Source organism: Silene latifolia, chromosome 7, assembly GCF_048544455.1.
Source record: "Silene latifolia isolate original U9 population chromosome 7, ASM4854445v1, whole genome shotgun sequence".
Taxonomy (NCBI): domain Eukaryota; kingdom Viridiplantae; phylum Streptophyta; class Magnoliopsida; order Caryophyllales; family Caryophyllaceae; genus Silene; species Silene latifolia.
The window spans coordinates 100,658,701-100,678,220 of record NC_133532.1 but is presented as its reverse complement, the minus strand read 5'-3'; the positions used below and the strand labels follow the sequence as shown (position 1 = coordinate 100,678,220).

At 37.9% G+C, this 19,520-nt stretch overlaps 1 long non-coding RNA gene across 1 annotated transcript in view; it reads right to left on the bottom strand.

The window, feature by feature from the left end:
• The window catches only part of LOC141591193 (uncharacterized), an 88,928-nt gene extending 70,637 nt beyond the window's left edge, over positions 1–18,291 (bottom strand). The window contains exon 1 of the long non-coding RNA XR_012520724.1: positions 17,942–18,291. This is a non-coding gene — a long non-coding RNA (uncharacterized LOC141591193). The remainder of the gene's footprint in view (positions 1–17,941) is intronic.
• Positions 18,292–19,520: the final 1,229 nt, after the last annotated feature.

Sequence of the window (19,520 nt, the reverse complement as noted above, 5' to 3'; positions counted from 1 at the left end):
TAGCTTCTGAGTTGTACCTTTTATATTGTTTGTTGTTTAAACCGCTTGTAATATAACTTAATAGTTCTTTTATTGACGTTTGATAATTACTTTCCTCGGGCAACCGAGATGGTAACGCCCTTATATGCTAAGGAAGGCCTAGTTAAGGCTCCTCTGGATATGGGGGTGTTACAGGATCAACAGAAACATAGGTTATTCATCTAAATGAAATGGAATTGCCATTAGCAGTCATGGTCGTTCCTTGAACCTAAATATAGTTGATGATATGATTATAAGTTACTAATGTTTCCGCCATTAGAATGATCATGCACATGTCTAATGGTGAATCATATGCATAAGAGCATGATGATTCATTGGTAAGCCACAATAGAAACGTCATGAATTCTCAAGTAGAATCCGATGAGCGATTTCGGTGTTTGTCAGAATGCTCTTATATGTGTCAAGAGGTTGCGCATATTAATGAAAATCCGAGCACATGTAAGGATTTATGAGAATCCTAAATCTTTTAAGCCTAGAAAGAGAAATAAGAAGTTTTGGAAAGATACTTAGTTGAATAAGAAGTTACTCAAAACTAATCTTTCCTAACTATGCTAGGACTTGCGAGAAGTGCTAGACCAATCGTCTTGGCAAACTGTTGCAAGACTCTACAAAACATGTACCTAGTGCATTGTGTGTGGATGGAGTACTTGATCAGTACAAGTTATATCATTCACCACAAATTCGTTCGTTATGTGATAATCGATAAGGAAGTTCTTTCAAGATAAAGAACCAAAACCGAGGTCGGGAACCTTGATGTGTACTTGGTAAGATTCATGCTATGAGAGAGAACATGAATGTAAAGGAAAATGCAAGTGTAAGAAGTTTGAACACATGGACAGATGGCATGTTAAACTTCTATTACAATCAATAAGTGTTTACACTTACGATATACATCACAAGGTTGTAATATGATATTGACTACCCGAGTGTGATGTCAACATTTGTCGTTTGAGTTATTATTAACTCACCTTGTACATTATTATATCCAAACGGGTTGTGGAGACAATTGAACCCCGTTAAAGTGAACATGGATTAACATTGTATTTGCCCATAGTTACTTACATGAGGTGACATCTCGAAGTGACTAGAGTGTGATGCGATTGATGGCAAGTTCAAGTGCCATAGAGTCATGTGAGATGACTAGTCGATCACATAGGCAGATCATTAGGAACATTTTATCGGGCTAATGACCGCTTATAGAGTTCTGGCAAATTTATATAGCCTGGTCGTGGCGAGAGCTGCTATAGTATTCAAATGAGTCGATTCTTTTGACTAAAGACTATTCGCCTAAGATGGCACAGTTTCAGATTAACTTTGATTTGTGTTACTACGACCTTCGTAAATGGGGTCAAATGGGCATATTTTGGGTTATGATGGCTGTGGCTAGTCGAAGGGAATGAGTGCGATAGGAATTGTCCATCCCTAGTCAGGGTTATAACAATATCTCAAGGCCACTCGAGGAGTAATGAACTAGAAATGCGTGGCCACGCTCGGAAAGTATCTATGATAGATAAATCCGGTCAATCAGTTATTCTCCAGATCGAGGAAACCACTCTCGATATGATCACTTGCAAGTACGACCTGAAAGACACCTTGCATTGAGTGGGAGATAGTAATAGGACAAGAGAATTGGTGACGCACACTTGTCGAGGACAAGTGGGAGATTGTTGGAATATGTGTCCTCCGACAATAATGCGATCACGATCATGATCATGATGATCACATGTTTAAATCTCATTATAAAGAATACAATTGGGAAGTAATATTTTACTTGTCAACGATCAACATATATCGATAATGATTGGTGACTAGAGTTTGACATTACTGTCGTGCGACGGTGGTGATCAGTTGATCCCCTAGGTCATACCTATAGGGCAACACTCTTAATTAATCATTTAATTAATCGTATAACGTTACGAGTTAATTAAATTACTTGAAAATTGACGGACGATTTTGGAAGTAAAATTTACGTATCACATTGAAATTTGATTAAATGAGATACGGTCTGAGTAATTGAATTGTATCATTACTCAGATGAAATTATTGTTTAAGGAAACAATTAAATTGAATGAATTATTATAAATACAATTTATTGTGATTTATAATTGGAGAAATATTTTGGTACAAGTAATTATGAATTACTAAGTTGATTTTTGTATATGACGTATTTTTATTAATACGTTGATTTTTAACATGTTAAAAATACATAACAAATTTATGTTACATATGACATGTGACATATTGACAAATTGACAAAAATAATATGGAGTCCATAGTATCTAATGTACCGAAATTAAGAGGGGTTTAGGCTAAATATTGTGTTGTTTAAATTAGTGGAAAACACAATCATTTGCATTATAGACTAGCCTTGCAACCTATTGCTTATTGTAAAGAACAACACAAGCATGCATTGGCTCCCCTAAATCCCCCCTTCCACCCGGTTTTTGAGATGGAAAAACCATTATGGTTTTTCATCTTATTTACCTAATAACACACTAAATGTGGTAGTGTATTATTCATTCTATACTCATCCAAAAATAAGAATTCTAGAGAGACAAAAAGCTCTCTTCTTCTTCTCTCCCAAAACCGAAAATATTAAGTGTTTTATAATATTTTTGGGTCATTTTTCTACAAGATTAATATTGTACTAGTAACTATAATATTAATTTTAATTAAGAGTAAGCTTTGGGTATAAATCCTTGGGAGAGATCCTACACTTGGGTCTTTGTTCATCCAAAAGGAAAGCTCAAGAACAAGAGAGAAAGGTGATCTCTCTTGTGCCCTATAAACCGAAAATCACAATGTAAGAACAATGTTTCTTCCTTATTTTGTTTTAATGTTTGCATGCATAAGATCAATCATTAATTTTATGACAAATTAAATTATAACATATATGAATATGTAAGTATATAGATCTACTTTTCCTTCAGTATTGTCAGAAGAGTTTGGTTGGGTTTTATCACTTTATGGGATGAGGGAAGAGAAAGAGACTTTAGTTGGGTTTCTACAGTCGTATGAATTCAGAAAAGTTATGATTTTGATTTTTTTCCTTTAATAAAGGGTCTAAGGGTCGGGTATGGGTCTCATAACTTAGACCCGGACCGACCAAATATTTTTTAAGACCCATACCCGACCCATACCCATTGGGTCTGAAAAAATGAGACCCATACCTGACCCATTAGGGTCCGACCCTCAGGGTTTGGGTCGGGTCCCCGACCCACTACCATCCCTACTTGTCACTGGTATTGCACTGATTATAGATCCTGGCTGTCATCCTGGTGTCTGCTGCAGGCCTCCGATCCAGGCTCTACTGGTGAATTGGCTGAGTGATGGAACTGCCGTGTTGATGACAGCTCCAGATTGCCATCCGGATGTCTGATGCATGTGCGTTCCTGCAAAAGGTGGATAGTCAGACTCTGACGGAGTGCTAAGCAGTGCATTACGTGGTGTCTGCTGCAGGCTGGGTGGGTTGTCAAATGACAAACATCCCAATCCTCTAGGCTCGACTGGTTCACAGGGTGCTACTCTTGCAAGGTCTAGTCTGGGACTAGTTCTGACGGAATTGATCGGCTTGATCCTTCACCGCTGGTCAGGTTCAGGACCTCAGGTGCTGAAGCTGGTTTGGGCTGGACCGCGATTACGATCTGAGCGATCAGGTTCTGATTGTCCTTCCTCAGATCCTCAACGGCCTGGCACAGAGTATCCATCCCTTGGATCATCACCTGCATCGGGTCAAGTGCTGGAGGTCCTCTGCTTCTGAGAACTTCTGCACCTGATCCCTCTTGGGTCAGGGCTCTAGACGCAGCTTCTCCTCTGCTGGGGCTACTTTCCCTGCTGGATCTGGGCGCGCCTGCTACCTTGGTTATCTGCGGCGGTTTAAGAGGCGGAGGAAGAGGCATGGTTTTGGGTGACATGCTGACGGGGACCATCTGGCTGGATGCTGGAAGAGCGCTTGCTTATCCTGCGGATGCAGGGGAGAGTCTTGCTCCAGAGGACTGGGCTGGCATACTCTAGCTGCCGGAAGGATTCTGGCTGGTTCCGGACATGGTGACGGCTGGTTCGGTCTTGCGAGATTTGGCTATAAAAAATGATCACTATGCCCCACGATGGGCGCCAAACTGTTTTGGTAAAAATTTACCGAATTATTAATTAATTTGTGGGTGATAATGATCGATCTATGGCCTAATACGGAATGAATGCAACGAGTATAATGAACGAATGAACGACGAATAAAAAGATTGACACTCAAGGTTTTGGTGACGCGGAAAACCAGATGTGGGAACAACCGCGGTGGGAGTCGGAATCCCACCAATTTGGCACTATAATCGAGAGGATATTATGCAAGTAAGGAAATACAATGATTAATTTTCTAATGGAGTATTGCTATGTGATTGATGAAAACGTGGGAGTATGAGTGTCGGAGTGCGGAATGAGATGCCTTACTAATTGCTTTTCCCCTTCTTTTTATAATGGTTGTTTGCTAGGGTTTTAGTCCTCAACCTCTCACCAGATTCTGCTCCTGACTTTCTGCTTCTGTTGCCCAAAAAATAGGAAGTAGTTATTGAATTAGTCAAAGGCTACCCCCCACTTTTGCACGTAAGACAACTAACACAAGTTGTGTTTGTTGACCTTTTCATCCAATGGTCCCCACCTACTCCAACTCACCAATCCTTTTTCTTTTGTCTTGTCCATTTGTGTGTTGCCACGTCGCCTTTGATAAAAAGTGTATTTTTTTATCCCTAACTGCACCCTACCTCATGGATGTCTTGTTCTGAGTTGAAGGGGCGGAGTGAGACCCGCTAATTGTCTCATATCGGCTATATTAGTATGCTAGTTTAAATAAAGGTCATAGTTTTAGTCACCTCTTTACTCGGGACGAGCAAAGATTCGGTTTGGGGATGTTTGATGTGACTCATATTTGAGCATATTTAGTCCCCGAATTAGCCTCGTTCCCATGCTTTCTAGCATATATTAGTGTCATTTCTTATCTTTAGTTTCCCATTTTGCATATTCTTTGAGGTTTTGTGTCCTTGGTAGGAGAAGATTGCTAACCTTGCATTTATGAGGCAAAATGGAGCTAAATGGATCGCATCTAATGACCTAGCATCAAAGAGGAGACCGACACTAGAGGCCTAAGCAAATAAATAAAGTGAAATGGGCAATGATTAAAAGATCCTTGCATCCCCAACACGATCCTCGCAGATTGCTAAGGAGCCAAACAAGAGGAGAACCCTGTGCCACGATCCGAGCAGCCTGAGCTCAGGACGAGCATCCCAGAGGCAGGATCCGAGCGGATCTTCTTACAGGGCAGACCGTGCCTCAGGTGAGGACGAGCGGATCCAGTTGGGAGTTGCAGAAACGATCCGCGCATGTTCCTCATGATGAGCAAAATTACCAAGTTTCTCTTAGGGTTTTAATAGTCATTTAAGCCCTTAGTAACCCTAATCCTTGTACTTAATTTTAGTATAAATACCCCATTATACTACCTAGATTAGAATCATCTCTTAATAATCTTTTAATCAAGCTTTAATATCATCTTAATCCTCTCTTAATTTAGTTGTAACACACATTTCAATATTAATCACATCTTAATCTTTCTTTAATTTCTCAATTGTTCTTAGTTTTATTTGGGTAATTAGAAGATTATATGGGTTTATTGGAGGATTGACAACCTTCCATCAATCATCAAATACTTCTATTATTCTTTGCTTTATTATTTGGATCATCTCATATAGGTATAATCCCTCTTTTACCCTTGTTTAATTATTGTTAATCACATCTTTTATTCATCATGTTTTGCTTTGTTAGTATGATTGACAACCTTATTAGCATGTTAAACTTGATCATGAGTGAGTAGTCCTTTAGCTAGGGTTAATGGGGAATTAGGGAAAACAAACATGGGAATTGATTTATATTTAATCTAATATGTTCTCATAATTAATTTGCTTGCTTGTTGTGATTTCAACCTATGCACATGTTATGTTTGATGAAATGCTAGACTATGAAACCTTGTATTTTTGACCATCCCTTATCTTTTCAATGAGGCTTGTAAGACATAAACCAACTTGAGCCTGATTAGACCATGCATAGAGTTGAATAGGTGGAGACTAAGTCGACTTGTAGGTGTTTTACAGTCTAGACGACTCGGCTCTGGGACCTAAATCTTCCTAGTAATTGTAAGATATACACTAACTCGATCCTATCACAACAATAAGTGCTTACTTTTAATTGAGAACATGTTTGTATGATCTATTTCCATGAATCCCCTATGAACCCATGACACCCTAGTGCTTTTAATCAATTGTTTATAAACCCCTTTAATTGCTTTACTTTATTTTCATTTATCTTGTTTATTAGTTTAGATTACATCTCACCTCAACCCAATTTATGACACCCTAAGACATAACTACTTGCAATTGAAAATCCTACATCAATACCCGTCCCTTGGGATCTGACCTTTACTTACCTCTTTACTAAGAGTAGTTTGTGAAGTTATAAATATTTTTTTAGTTGGTAGCTTTGACGACGAGTATATTTAAGCCGAACCAAGGATGTTAACCACAGCAAAAATCAGGCCTATTATGAAGTCCACTACACCTGAATATATCTAGAAGATCCAGAATAGATGTAACACCCGCGAATTTCCCACTTTGACATTTAAAATTTATTAAACCGTTTGATTACTTTAAATTATATTTTTGAATTATTCGATTTAATTAATATTATATCAAACACGATTTTAATAAAAGTAATTTATAAAAGCTCATTTATATAAAAATACATATTATTAAATTATATTTTTGAGGCATAATTTATATAAGAATTTGTGTATACATATTTTTGGTCGGACAATCATAGTGACAATAATAATGACCGTAATAATAATAATTCCCGTCTCAATTTTCATCTAGCTTAGACCGTCACATTTCCACTTGTGAGACTAATCTTTTCTCGACTTATCCTATATCGACAACACACTCACCCACCTCTTACACTCTACTTTTAAATATCTTACATATTATCATTATATATTATTACTATGTACTATTATTTTTATTATTGTTGTTGATTGATCAACCCGTCCCCACCCCCTCACTCTTTCCTTCTTCTTCCTGCGGACAACAAACAAAATCAACAGCAGCAAACACAACCACCTTCCAACTCCTTTTTTACGAGACATTCAACCCGAGATCCCGCCCTCATTTCTCGACCAAATTCGATGATTTTTGTAACATTAGCTTCATCTTTTCTTCCTCATTCTTTTAAGGTAAGAAAGTTTCTGTTTTCACTTAGTTTTCGAATGTGTAGTCTTATGACAACTCGGCTCCTTGACTCATACAACTCGCTTTTTCTCTTTTTAGTCGAAGACCCGAGAGCAGCTCGAACTTAGGGACGTTTTGCTCTGAAATTTGTGAGGTTAAAGGTAATGGTGATAGGTTACTCGACAATGAGTCGATATTCTCGCCCTCCCTACTCAGTCTTTACTGTGTTTATTGTAAAGTCTCAACCTTTGTGTGTTTTCTCATGTGTGGAGTTAATTTTTTTAAGTTTGTGGTCAGCTTAGTTGGTTATTGGTCGTCTCATGGCTTGTTTGTCACGGTTTCGTCGTCTTCGAAAGCCGAGTGTTGCTTGTTATCTCTTCGAGGAACTGTGTATATTGCATTGCTGATTTTCTGGGTGCACTTTTGGCGAGATTTTGGACGGGGTTTATCCCGGTTTAGGTCGTGCTCTTCCCGTCTCAAATGTGTCTTTTGTTGTTTGTTTGAAATCGTATATCTGCTAGGCTGTCCGCCCCTGCTTTACTCTCCGTTTTACTGTTTTCGTTCTCAGTTTTGGGACGGATTTAATGGTCCCTCGGATCGGTTTTCCTGCTTGTATCTTTACGCTAAAGTCGTCATCTGTTTACTCGATCTTTTCTGCTTAGAAAACTCGGGTTTTGGACAATCGGAATCTTGTTTTTACTCTCTGTTTGGAGGGTTGTTTTTGAGCGGGAATGGTGGCGTGAGGGGCTGTGTTTAGCCGTGGCTGTGGGCTGACCAAGGGTGGCAGTGACCACGACAGTGGTAGTGGGTTGCGACCTCAACCGTGGCTTGGCAGTGTCGGTTGTTGGTCATGGTGAATGAGCCGTATGACCACCTTACCTTCTTCTTTCTTTTTGCCTTAGGTTATTCATTTAGTGAATATTTGTTGGGCTCATTGTGTTTTACATGTTGGGCTCACTTTCTTATATTCTTTGGGCTCACCATATTCTATTTGTTGGGCTTGACTTGTAGTTATTGGGCCACACTCATATTATGAGTGCATTCGGCGCCAAATTTGGTATGTGTGAATCGTTTAAATTCCCGTCTCGAATTTTATAACGTAATTCGTTAATATCGTTCTTTCACATAATCCTTTTGTTGGGTTCATTTGATTTAGTTTGTTGGGCTCATTTAATTTTGGTAATTGGGCTACCTATACTTGGTGATTTGGACCAGTAATGTTTGATAAATTGGGCTAGTTAGGCTTAATGTGATTCAATTGTTGGACTCTTTATAATTTGTTTATCGGACTCTTAATTGAGTCACTTGAGTTGGCCACATCTTATTCTGTAGATTTCACATAACGTAAATTATTCATTATTGCTCATTATATTTTATTTAACCGGCATGTTAGATTATAGAGTGGAATGTTATTAACATAATGCAAGTATGAGATATTTATTATAACTATAAGTACTTGTAAGAGTCATATTCTTCATAATGTCTAGTATTGTTCGGTTGTGGGAGTCTTGATTCTATCGGACACTAGGAGTGAGCCATAGGCCCTCTAGTTGCGGTATGATCGTCGAGAGTGATGTTCCCATTCGTACTTATGGTGATGTAGGCCATAAGTATGAATGTGACATTAATCATCCCGTCCCTGAGTCTTGGTCCTATCGGATACTAGGGGTGAGCCATAGGCCCTCTAGTTGCGATATGATCGTCGGGATTGATGTTCCCATCCGTAATTATGGTGAGATTCAAGACATAAGTATGAATGTGACATTAATAATCCCATCCCATGTGCTTGTTTGTTGTATTTGGCCATATTTTAAAGGTAACCGCTGAGCCAGATACTTGTTTGTTGTACCTCGGACATGTTTTAAAAGTAACCTCTGAGTCGGGCACTTGTTTGTTGTATTTGGCGATGTTTTAAAGGTAACCGCTGAGTCAGATACTTGTTTGTTGTATTTGGCCATGTTTTAAAGGTAACCGCTGAGCCAGATACTTGTTTGTTGTGCCTTCCGACATGTTTTAAAGGTAACCTCTATGTCGGGCACTTGTTTGTTGTATTTGGCCATGTTTTAAAGGTAACCGCTGAGCCAGATACTTGTTTGTTGTGCCACAGACATGTTTTAAAGGTAACCTCTGAGTCGGGCACTTGTTTGTTGTATTTGGCCATGTTTTAAAGGTAAACGCTGAGCTAGATACTTGTTTGTTGTATTTGGCCACGTTTTAAAGGTAACCGCTGAGCCAGATACTTGTTTGTTGTATCTCAGACATGTTTTAAAAGTAACCTCTGAGTCGGGTACTTGTTTGTAGTATTTGGACATGTTTTAAAGGTAACCGCTGAGCCAGATACTTTATGTGTTGTGTCTCGGACATGTTTTATAGGTAACCTCTGAGTCGGGTACTTGTTTGTAGTATTGGACATGTTTTAAAGGTAACCGCTGAGTCAACCACTTTATGTGTTGTGCCTCAGATATGTTTTAAAGGTAACCTCTGAGTCGGACACTTGTTTGTAGTATTTGGACATGTTTTAAAGGTAACCGCTGAGCCAGATACTTTATGTGTTGTGCCTCGGACATGTTTTAAAGGTAACCTCTGAGTCGGGCACTTGTTTGTAGTATTTGGGCATGTTTTAAAGGTAACCGCTGAGCCAAGGTACTTAAGGACTTGTGTCTCGGACATGCTTTAAAGGTAGCCTCTGAGCCGGATGTTTTGCTTATTATGTGTTGTTAGTAGTCTCATTTTATGTATTGTATGTTATTTGGTTTTCAAAGTTCATGGCTAAGGTTTCCATTCACATGTATTATTATGTAATCTTGTTTATCCGTGACATATGATATTCTATCGTGTTTATAGTGGTATTATCATTTATGACGTGTTGGTTGAATTGTCTGATGTGTATGTAACATATGGTTTATCTATGATTGACTACGTATGTTTTGAGTGTTAGTCTCATGTCTCAATGCTTGCATCAAATGGTTGTATTTATGATGTTCTAATATGTTGCTGTTTATCTGTGTTTCGACATATTGTGGCTGGGAGAACTTTGAGTTACTCCCCACTGACTGTGGGGTTCATGTTTACATGAATGACAGGTGGTGAAGATGCTTACGTGGGGAAGACGTGTGGGCTAGCGAGAACAAAACCCTTGGACCTTAGTTGCTAGTTTAGAAACCCTTTATTTGTTTATTCGTGGGATATCTTTTCCCCGCTTTCTAGACTTGGGTTGTAATAACCTAAGTTTGTCTATTGTAGTATTTGTTTTATTTCTTTTTGGCACCCGCGTGTTAATCTTTAACTAGTAATTTAAAAGTTTTTAAATTCTCATAAATTTCCGCTTTAATTTATTAGTTATATTTTCCGTTTTATCGCGGGGTGTCACAGTTGGTATCAGAGCCTATGCTGCTCCCGACACACACACACACACACACGTGTACCCCAGCTTTAAACTTGAACTTGACCTTGAATAACGAATGAGAGATGGGTAGATTTAAGGACCTAAGGTGGTAGTCCGTAGTATGTTTGCTCTTTGTTAGGTTCTAACATGTTTGTTGATTGTCACTTAATATTTGTTGTGCTCTTGGATCAATGACCGTGAGCTTACCTACGTGAAGATCAAGACTTGGTGCCTATTGCCGAGAATTGAAGATTTGTTCAACCTTTGAAGTATGCTTCATCTTCCTCGAATTTATTCTTCCATCTTTGTGTACCTTGCCTTATCCTTTACCTCTTGGTGCTTATCCATCATCTAAACTCTCTTCTGTTTTACTTTGAAAGCTACTCGTATACCCCTAATTTGTCTTTTGTTCCTTACTTATCCTCCCTTTTACACCTTTTGATAGTACTCTTTCTTTTGAGGAATCTTGACCTTGGTTGGAAAATTTGACTTTTGAGGAGATTGTTTGTGGTTAACCCATAACCCTGGTTTTGATACGTTGTGATGTTGGAAAGACCTAGGTGGTGTGATGAGACATACTTAGTGATTCTTATACCTAATTCCTTGATAAAGTGAGTATATTTGATTGGTGGATTCTGTGTGTCAGGTGTGATTTGCATTTGCTACTAAGGTTGTAGAACCTGGTTTTGTTGTTTATGTTTGGGATTTGAAAACCTTGGGAAGTGTAGTGAGACGTGTCTTGGGATACTAGTGCTTAGTACTTGACTTAAAATAGGTGGAAATGAGTGGTGGAATCGAAGGTGTAAGATTGAGTGAGTAAGTAAGTTGAATTTACGATTGGCTTTCGTAATCACTTTGGATATGAGGGTTTGATAATGTATATGTTACCATATGAGAAATGCTAATTGTGGGATTATTAGTTGGTCTAAGTGAGTGATCTTGATTACTACTTGAGGTATGGTATGAGAATGAGACTAAGCTACATTGTTGGGAAATCTTAGCGCTTGTTTTAGTAACTAGAAAGGATAATGGTATGGTTGACACTAGTTGGATATGAGTATAGCTTTGTTGGAAACCTTGACCTTGATCTTGTGGAAGTTGTTTGTGGATGTTTGGGGATTTGGAGTGATGAGATCACACTTATAGTGGAGTACCTTGTTTCAAGGAATAGATTAGGATGAAGTAACATGAGTGTTTTGAGGAAATCCTTGGGAGTGTTGTGATTATAAGTTTTGTCGTTAGAAAGTTTTCGGAACCGTTTAGGATGATGTTGTTGTTTGAGATTTGAGTATCTGGCGTTGCCTTGTTGTCTAATTTCCTTTCTCCTTGATCACAAGCGTTACCGTCCATTTCCCTCCTCCTCACTTCGTCATGCTCCTCCATTAAGTTTGATGCTAGCAACCTATAAAACTCTATCTTTGACCTTGTTGATTTGACTTCAATCCTTACCCTATGAAATTCATCATAGCTCTTTTGATTAGTTAAGTTGAATCCCTTTTGCATACTGGTATCTATGATGTCTAAGTTACTTTTCTTTTGTCCAATTTCTAAACTTTTCAAGCTACCAGTTTGATTCGTTGTTAAAATTTATGTTACCCTTACAAACCTTACCTATTTCAAAAATTTGAAAATGAAAATTTGATTCAGTTCCCAATTTGTTCTTTGAGTATAGACTTCTTTATCATGGTTTTGAGTTGCTAAACCTATGATTTCTTTAAATTTATACAATTTATGTTAACTTTGATCTATTTATGATTTCTTTGTCAAAGTTTGATGTCATCTTTTCACAAACTTGACTCCTTTTTGAGTTTAAAAGTGAAACTTTTATTTTTATATTGGCTTTTGTAAAAAGGAAAATTTGAATAGATTACCTTTTCTTTTGATTTTAACGTTGATCGGATGTTAGAACTCGTTATTAGAGACGTTTAATAACTTTTTCTACGCTTGTCGACGAATGATTTTTGTTTTAAATCTGTCTTTGATTTAGAAAGTTAGCGGTATTGTGTGCACGACAAGAGAAATCTCGTTCCATGAATGAGACTTACACTTTTGAAAACTCTTCATTAATGCTTTTGAAAGCATTTTGATTTTTGATTTATACCAATGATTTACCTTTTAATCTGGTTGTGTCGGAAAATTTTATTTGAAGCTTTTGAAAGAATTTTAATTCTTACGATAAGTAACCTTTTAAATGTTTTGGTTACCGATTCCAAAATTCCAGTTTTATTTTATTTAGCCTTTCATTTCTACTTTCAAGTTTCGAGGACGAAACTTTTTAAAAGGTGGGGTGATTGTAACACCCGCGAATTTCCCACTTTGACATTTAAAATTTATTAAACCGTTTGATTACTTTAATTTATATATTTGAATTATTCGATTTAATTAATTTTATGTCAAACATGATTTTTATAAAAGTAATATATAAAAGCTCATTTATATAAAAATACGTATTATTAAATTATATTTTTGAGGCATAATTTATATAAGAATTTGTGTATACATATTTTTGGTCGGACAATCATAGTGACGATAATATTGACCGTAATAATAATAATTCCCGTCTTAATTTCCGTCTAGCTTAGACCGTCACATTTCCACTTGTGAGACTAATCTTTACTCGACCTATCCTATATCGACAACACACTCACCCACCTCTTACGCTCTACTTTTAAATATCTTACATATTATTATTATTATATATTATTACTATGCACTATTATTATTATTATTGTTGTTGTTGATTGATCAACCCGTCCCACCCCTCACTCTTTCCTTCTTCTTCCTGCGGACAACAAACAAAAACAACAGCAGCAAACACAACCACCTTCCAACTCATTTTTTACGCGACATTCAACCCGAGATCCCGCCCTCATTTCTCGACCAAATTCGATGTTTTTTTTACCATTAGCTTCCTCCTTCCTTCCTCATTCTTTGAAGGTAAGAAAGTTTCTGTTTTGACTTAGTTTTCGAATGTGTCGAAGACCCGAGAGCAGCTCGAACTTAGGGACGTTTTGCTCTGAAATTCGTGAGGTTAAAGGTAACGATAATAGGTTACTCGATAATGAGTCAATATTCTCGCCCTCCTTTTTTTTTTGGTAGAATGTGAGCTTTTGTATTAATAATAGAGGAAAATTACAACCCAAATTTTACAAGTTTTCAACTCATAACTATACTAAGTACAATACTGACAACGAATGTTAATCTTACTTAGCCATGTACAATCTCTAGGCATGACATAATCTTTTAACTTGCCAATAATTCGACCATGCACCATATGCTGAATCTGATGCACCAAATTTTCAGGCCTGCAGAGAGTAATCTCTATCCGAGCAGTGTTTCTTTGCATCCATAGAGTATACCAAGCAGCCATCTTTACTACCCTACAAATTCTTCTTTGCAGCTTAGACATGGAGCCGGGGGGAGTAATAATCTTCACCGCAACCAATGTTCCAGGACACTGCAATCACCTGTGAAGAATAGGCACATTCCCAGAAGAGATGAGCATGTGTCTCCTCCTTTATCTCACATAGAACACAGTTTGCAGTAACACTGAGGCCCAGCTTAAACAACTTAGATCTAGTGTTTAAAGCTGCCCTATGAATCAACCAACCAACAAAAGCATGTTTGGGAACAACCCAGAGATCCCAAACATCCTGATACCAAAGGACAGGAGGGTGTGTATCCTGTAACCAATGATATCCAGTACTGACAGTGTAAGCACTAGCTGAACCAGCCCAACAGTTATCCTGATATCCACCTACTAAAAGATCTTTAACCCTGCAAATATTCCTCCTTACTCGTCTTTACTGTGTTTATTGTAAAGTCTCAACCTTTGTGTGTTTTCTCATATGTGGAGTTAATTTTGTTAAGTTTGTGGTCAGCTTAGTTGGTTATTGGCCGTCCGATGGCTTGTTTGTCACGGTTTCGTCGTCTTCGAAAGCCGAGTGTTGCTTGTTGTCTCTTCGAGGAACTGTGTATATTGCATTGCTGATTTTCTGGGTGCACTTTTGGGGAGATTTTGGATGGGGTTTATCCCTATTCAGGTCGTGCTCTTCCCGTCTCAAATGTGTCTTTTGTTGTTTGTCTGAAATCGTATATCTGCTAGGCTGTCCGCCCCTGCTTTACCCTCCGTTTTACTGTTTTCGTTCTCAGTTTTGGGACGGATTTAATGGTCCCTTGGATCGGTTTTTCTGCTTGTATCTTTACGCTAAAGTCGTCACCTGTTTACTCGATCTTTGCCGCTTAGAAAACTTGGGTTTTGGACTGTTGGAGTCTTGTTTTTACTCTCTGTTTGGAGGGTTGTTTTTGAGCGGGAATGGTGGCGTGAGGGGCTGTGTTTAGCCGTGGCTGTGGGCTGACCAAGGGTGGCAGTGACCACGGCAGTGGTAGTGGGTTGCGACCTCAACCGTGGCTTGGCAGTGTCGGTTGTTGGTCATGGTGAATGAGCCGTATAACGACCTTACCTTCTTTTTTATTTTTGCCTTAGGTTATTCATTTAGTGAATATTTGTTGGGCTCATTGTGTTTTACATGTTGGGCTCACTTTCTTATATTCTTTGGGCTCACCATATTCTATTCGTTGGGCTTGACTTGTAGTTATTGGCCACACTCATATTATGAGTGCATTCAGTGCCAAATTTGGTATGTGTGAATCGTTTAAATTGTCGTCTCGAATTTTATAACGTAATTCGTTAATATCGTTCTTTCACATAATCCTTTTGTTGGGTTCATTTGATTTAGTTTGTTGGGCTCATTTGATTTTGGTAATTGGGCTACCTATACTTGGTGATTTGGACCAGTCATGTTTGATAAATTGGGCTAGTTAGGCTTAATGTGACTCAATTGTTGGACTCCTTATAATTTATTTATCAGACTCTTAATTGAGTCACTTGAGTTAGCCACATCTTATTCTGTAGATTTCACATAACGTAAATTATTCATTATTGCTCATTATATTTTATTTAACCGGCATGTTAGATTATAAAGTGGAATGTTATTAACATAATGCAAGTATGAGATATTTATTATAAGTACTTGTAAAAGTCATATTCTTCATAATGTCTAGTATTGTTCGGTTGTGGGAGTCTTGATTCTATCAGACACTAGGAGTGAGCCATAGGCCCTCTAGTTGCGGTATGATCGTCGAGAGTGATGTTCCCATTCGTACTTATGGTGATGCAGGCCATAAGTATGAATGTGACATTAATCATCCCGTCCCTGAGTCTTGGTCCTATCGGATACTAGGGGTGAGCCATAGGCCCTCTAGTTGCGATATGATCGTCGGGATTGATGTTCCCATCCGTAATTATGGTGAGATGCAAGCCATAAGTATGAATGTGACGTTAATAATCCCGTCCCATGTGCTTGTTTGTTGTATTTGGCCATGTTTTAAAGGTAACCATTGAGCCAGATACTTGTTTATTGTGCCTCAGACATGTTTTAAAGGTAACCTCTGAGTCGGGCACTTGTTTGTTGTATTTGACCATGTTTTAAAGGTAACCGCTGAGCCAGATACTTGTTTGTTGTATTTGGCCATGTTTTAAAGGTAACCGCTAAGCCAGATACTTGTTTGTTGTGCCTCGAACATGTTTTAAAGGTAACCTCTGAGTCGGGCACTTGTTTGTTGTATTTGGCCATGTTTTAAAGGTAACCGCTGAGCCAGATACTTGTTTGTTGTCCCTCGGACATGTTTTAAATTTAACCTCTGAGTTGGGCACTTTTTATTGTATTTGTCCATGTTTTAAAGGTAACCGTTGAGCCAGATACTTGTTTGTTGTATTTGGCCATGTTTTAAAGGTAACCGCTGAGCCAGATACTTGTTTGTTGTACCTCAGACATGTTTTAAAGGTAACCTCTGAGTCGGGTACTTGTTTGTAGTATTTGGACATGTTTTAAAGATAACCGCTGAGCCAGATACTTAATGTGTTGTGTCTCGGACATGTTTTAAAGGTAACCTCTTAGTCGGGTACTTGTTTGTAGTATTTGCACATGTTTTAAAGGTAACCGCCGAGCCAGATACTTTATGTGTTGTGTCTCGGACATGTTTTAACGGTAACCTCTGAGTCGGACACTTGTTTGTAGTATTTGAACATGTTTTAAAGATAACCGCTGAGCCAGATACTTTATGTGTTGTGCCTCGGACATGTTTTAAAGGTAACCTCTGAGTCGGGCACTTGTTTGTAGTATTTGGACATGTTTTAAAGGTAACCGCTGAGCCAGATACTTTAGAGGTCGTGCCTTGGACATGTTTTAAAGGTAACCGCTAAGCCAAGGTACTTAAGGACTTGTGTCTCGGACATGCTTTAAAGGTAGCCTCTGAGCCGGATGCTTTGCTTATTTTGTGATTTTAGTAGTCCCATTTCGTGTATTGTATGTTATTTGGTTTTCAAAGTTCATGGCTAAGGTTTCCATTCACATGTATTATTATGTAATCTTGTTTATCCGTGACATATGATATTCTATCGTGTTTATAGTGGTATTATCATTTATGACGTGTTGGTTGAATTGTCTCATGTGTATGTAACATATGCTTTATCTATGATTGACTACGTATGTTTTGAGTGTTAGTCTCATGTCTCAATGCTTGCATCAAATGGTTGTTTTTATGATGTTCTAATATGTTCATGTTTATCTGTGTTTTGACATATTGTGGTAGAACCTTGAGTTACTCCTCACTGACTGTGGCGTTCATGTTTAAATGAATGACAGGTGGTGAAGATGCTGACGTGGGGAAGACGTGTGGGCTAGCGATAACTAAACCCTTGGACCTTAGTTGCTAGTTTAGAAACTCTTTATTTGTTTAGTCGTGGGATATCTTTTCCCTGCTTTCTAGACTTGGGTTGTAATAACCTAAGTTTGTCTATTGTAGTATTTGTTTCATTTCTTTTTGGCACCCGCGTGTTATTCTTTAACTAGTAATTTAAAAGTTTTTAAATTCTCATAAATTTCTGCTTTAATTTATTAGTTATATTTTCTGCTTTATCGCGGCGTGTCATAATAGAACCCAACTGATACCAGTCACATGAATATACATGATTATGGTGCACTTTTTGCATAAAGGTACAACAATTAGCATCACAAGGAAACAACTAAGGATCTAAACAAGCCAATAAAGGCACTCTTTACATTCAAACCCAGTGTTCTGTCTGAATGCATATTATAAGATCAAAGAAAAGTCAGGGATAGACTCTATACTAAAAGTCCGCATATCAAGATTTGGTTGCAAGGAAAGAACATCTATAGATATTCAGAGGTACCTGTGTATACTTCATCCACTCGGGCATGTCTTCAATTGCTATTACCACCATTTTCCTCTCCTCATCCCACTTGAATTTTGTTTGTGTTCTTATCTCCATTATTACTCTATATTGTTTTTTTCCAAATCTTGACACGATTCCTCACATTTTCAGTTGTAAGAGACATGTCCAACTTGCTTCTTAGTTCATCCACCACAGCTTGGTAGGCTTGAGGCTTCCACTCACCATCTCCTTTGTTCCCTTTAGCTAGTTGATTATACAACACTGAGATTAGAATAGTATCCATTTAGGTATTCCAAATAATATAGCCTCTTTTCTTGGGTTGCGTAGAGGCTGAAACTTGCTTTCGTTTTTCACTCACCTCCTATAAAAAATATGGATTAGAAAAAAAGTCAGCAAAAGCAACTTGAACTATCCCATAAGAAAATGGAATCAAATTTGATCTACGGCTCTCGAATAATGAAGTAATCAGTAGACTAGATCCAACAGTAGTAAACACACATTGTCCCTTGACATACACAGATAAGCACCAAACGATTAAACATTTCAACCACCATTTATTAATGGTGATACTTAAGAATTAGATCTGCGGCTCTCGAATAATGAAGCAAACAGAGCAAAATCTGTCCAAATTACATTAAACAACCCAAAAGCAGAGCAATTCATGACAATCAAATTTGATCCTTCGTTCAAATACAATAAAAACTCAACCATATTCACCGAGGCAAACCATCGAACACTTAGAATGCATTACATAAACCAAAAAAGGAACAATTTTAACTAAACTATTGAAATAAAGTAACATACAACAACAAAAAACGTTTATTACTTGTTAATAAAACATTAATTGAACTATTAAACATCAATATCATCAAAGTGTATAACAATATCGATTTTGTTCTTGCTAAAAATATTGAGATATAGAAAATTACCTCGATTAGTTTGCACGGAAATTGAAGAACAAAATCCTAACAATTTGGAAATCCCCAATTTCGTTGCAATGAACTAACAATTTGGAAGCCCCCAATCTTCGAAACCCAAGTTTATAATGGAGTGTTGATGGTAGAAAATAGAAATGTCGGGGTGTTGAGAGAATGGAGAGAGACAGTTTTAATTTGAGAATGACATATGTTTAGATGGTATTTTGATTATACATATTGGACTTTCATCCAAATACTCAGCATTTGGCCCAAATCAAAATTCTAAATTTTTGAAATTCCCAAACAACGGATTTGGACCAATTCCAAATTTGTAAATGAAAAGCCCGTTCCCAAACAGGGCATAAGGGACTTGCTAAATTCCGCACACTATTTTACTTAATCTCGCACATTTATTCTCGTTATACCGAGTGTGCCCCTCTCATTTTCTCACCCAAAGAAACAAGGGAGAGAAAAAAAAAGGAAAAATAAAAAAAGAAAAAAAGAAAGAAACCACCGTTATAATACCCAACCCCCGACAACTCTCCCCCACCATTCCAGCACCCTCCCAGTGCCGGCCACCACCCCTCACAATCCCACCATCGCGCCAACCATTCCCTTGCAACCCCACCCCGTCGACCACACCTCCTTGCTACCATCCC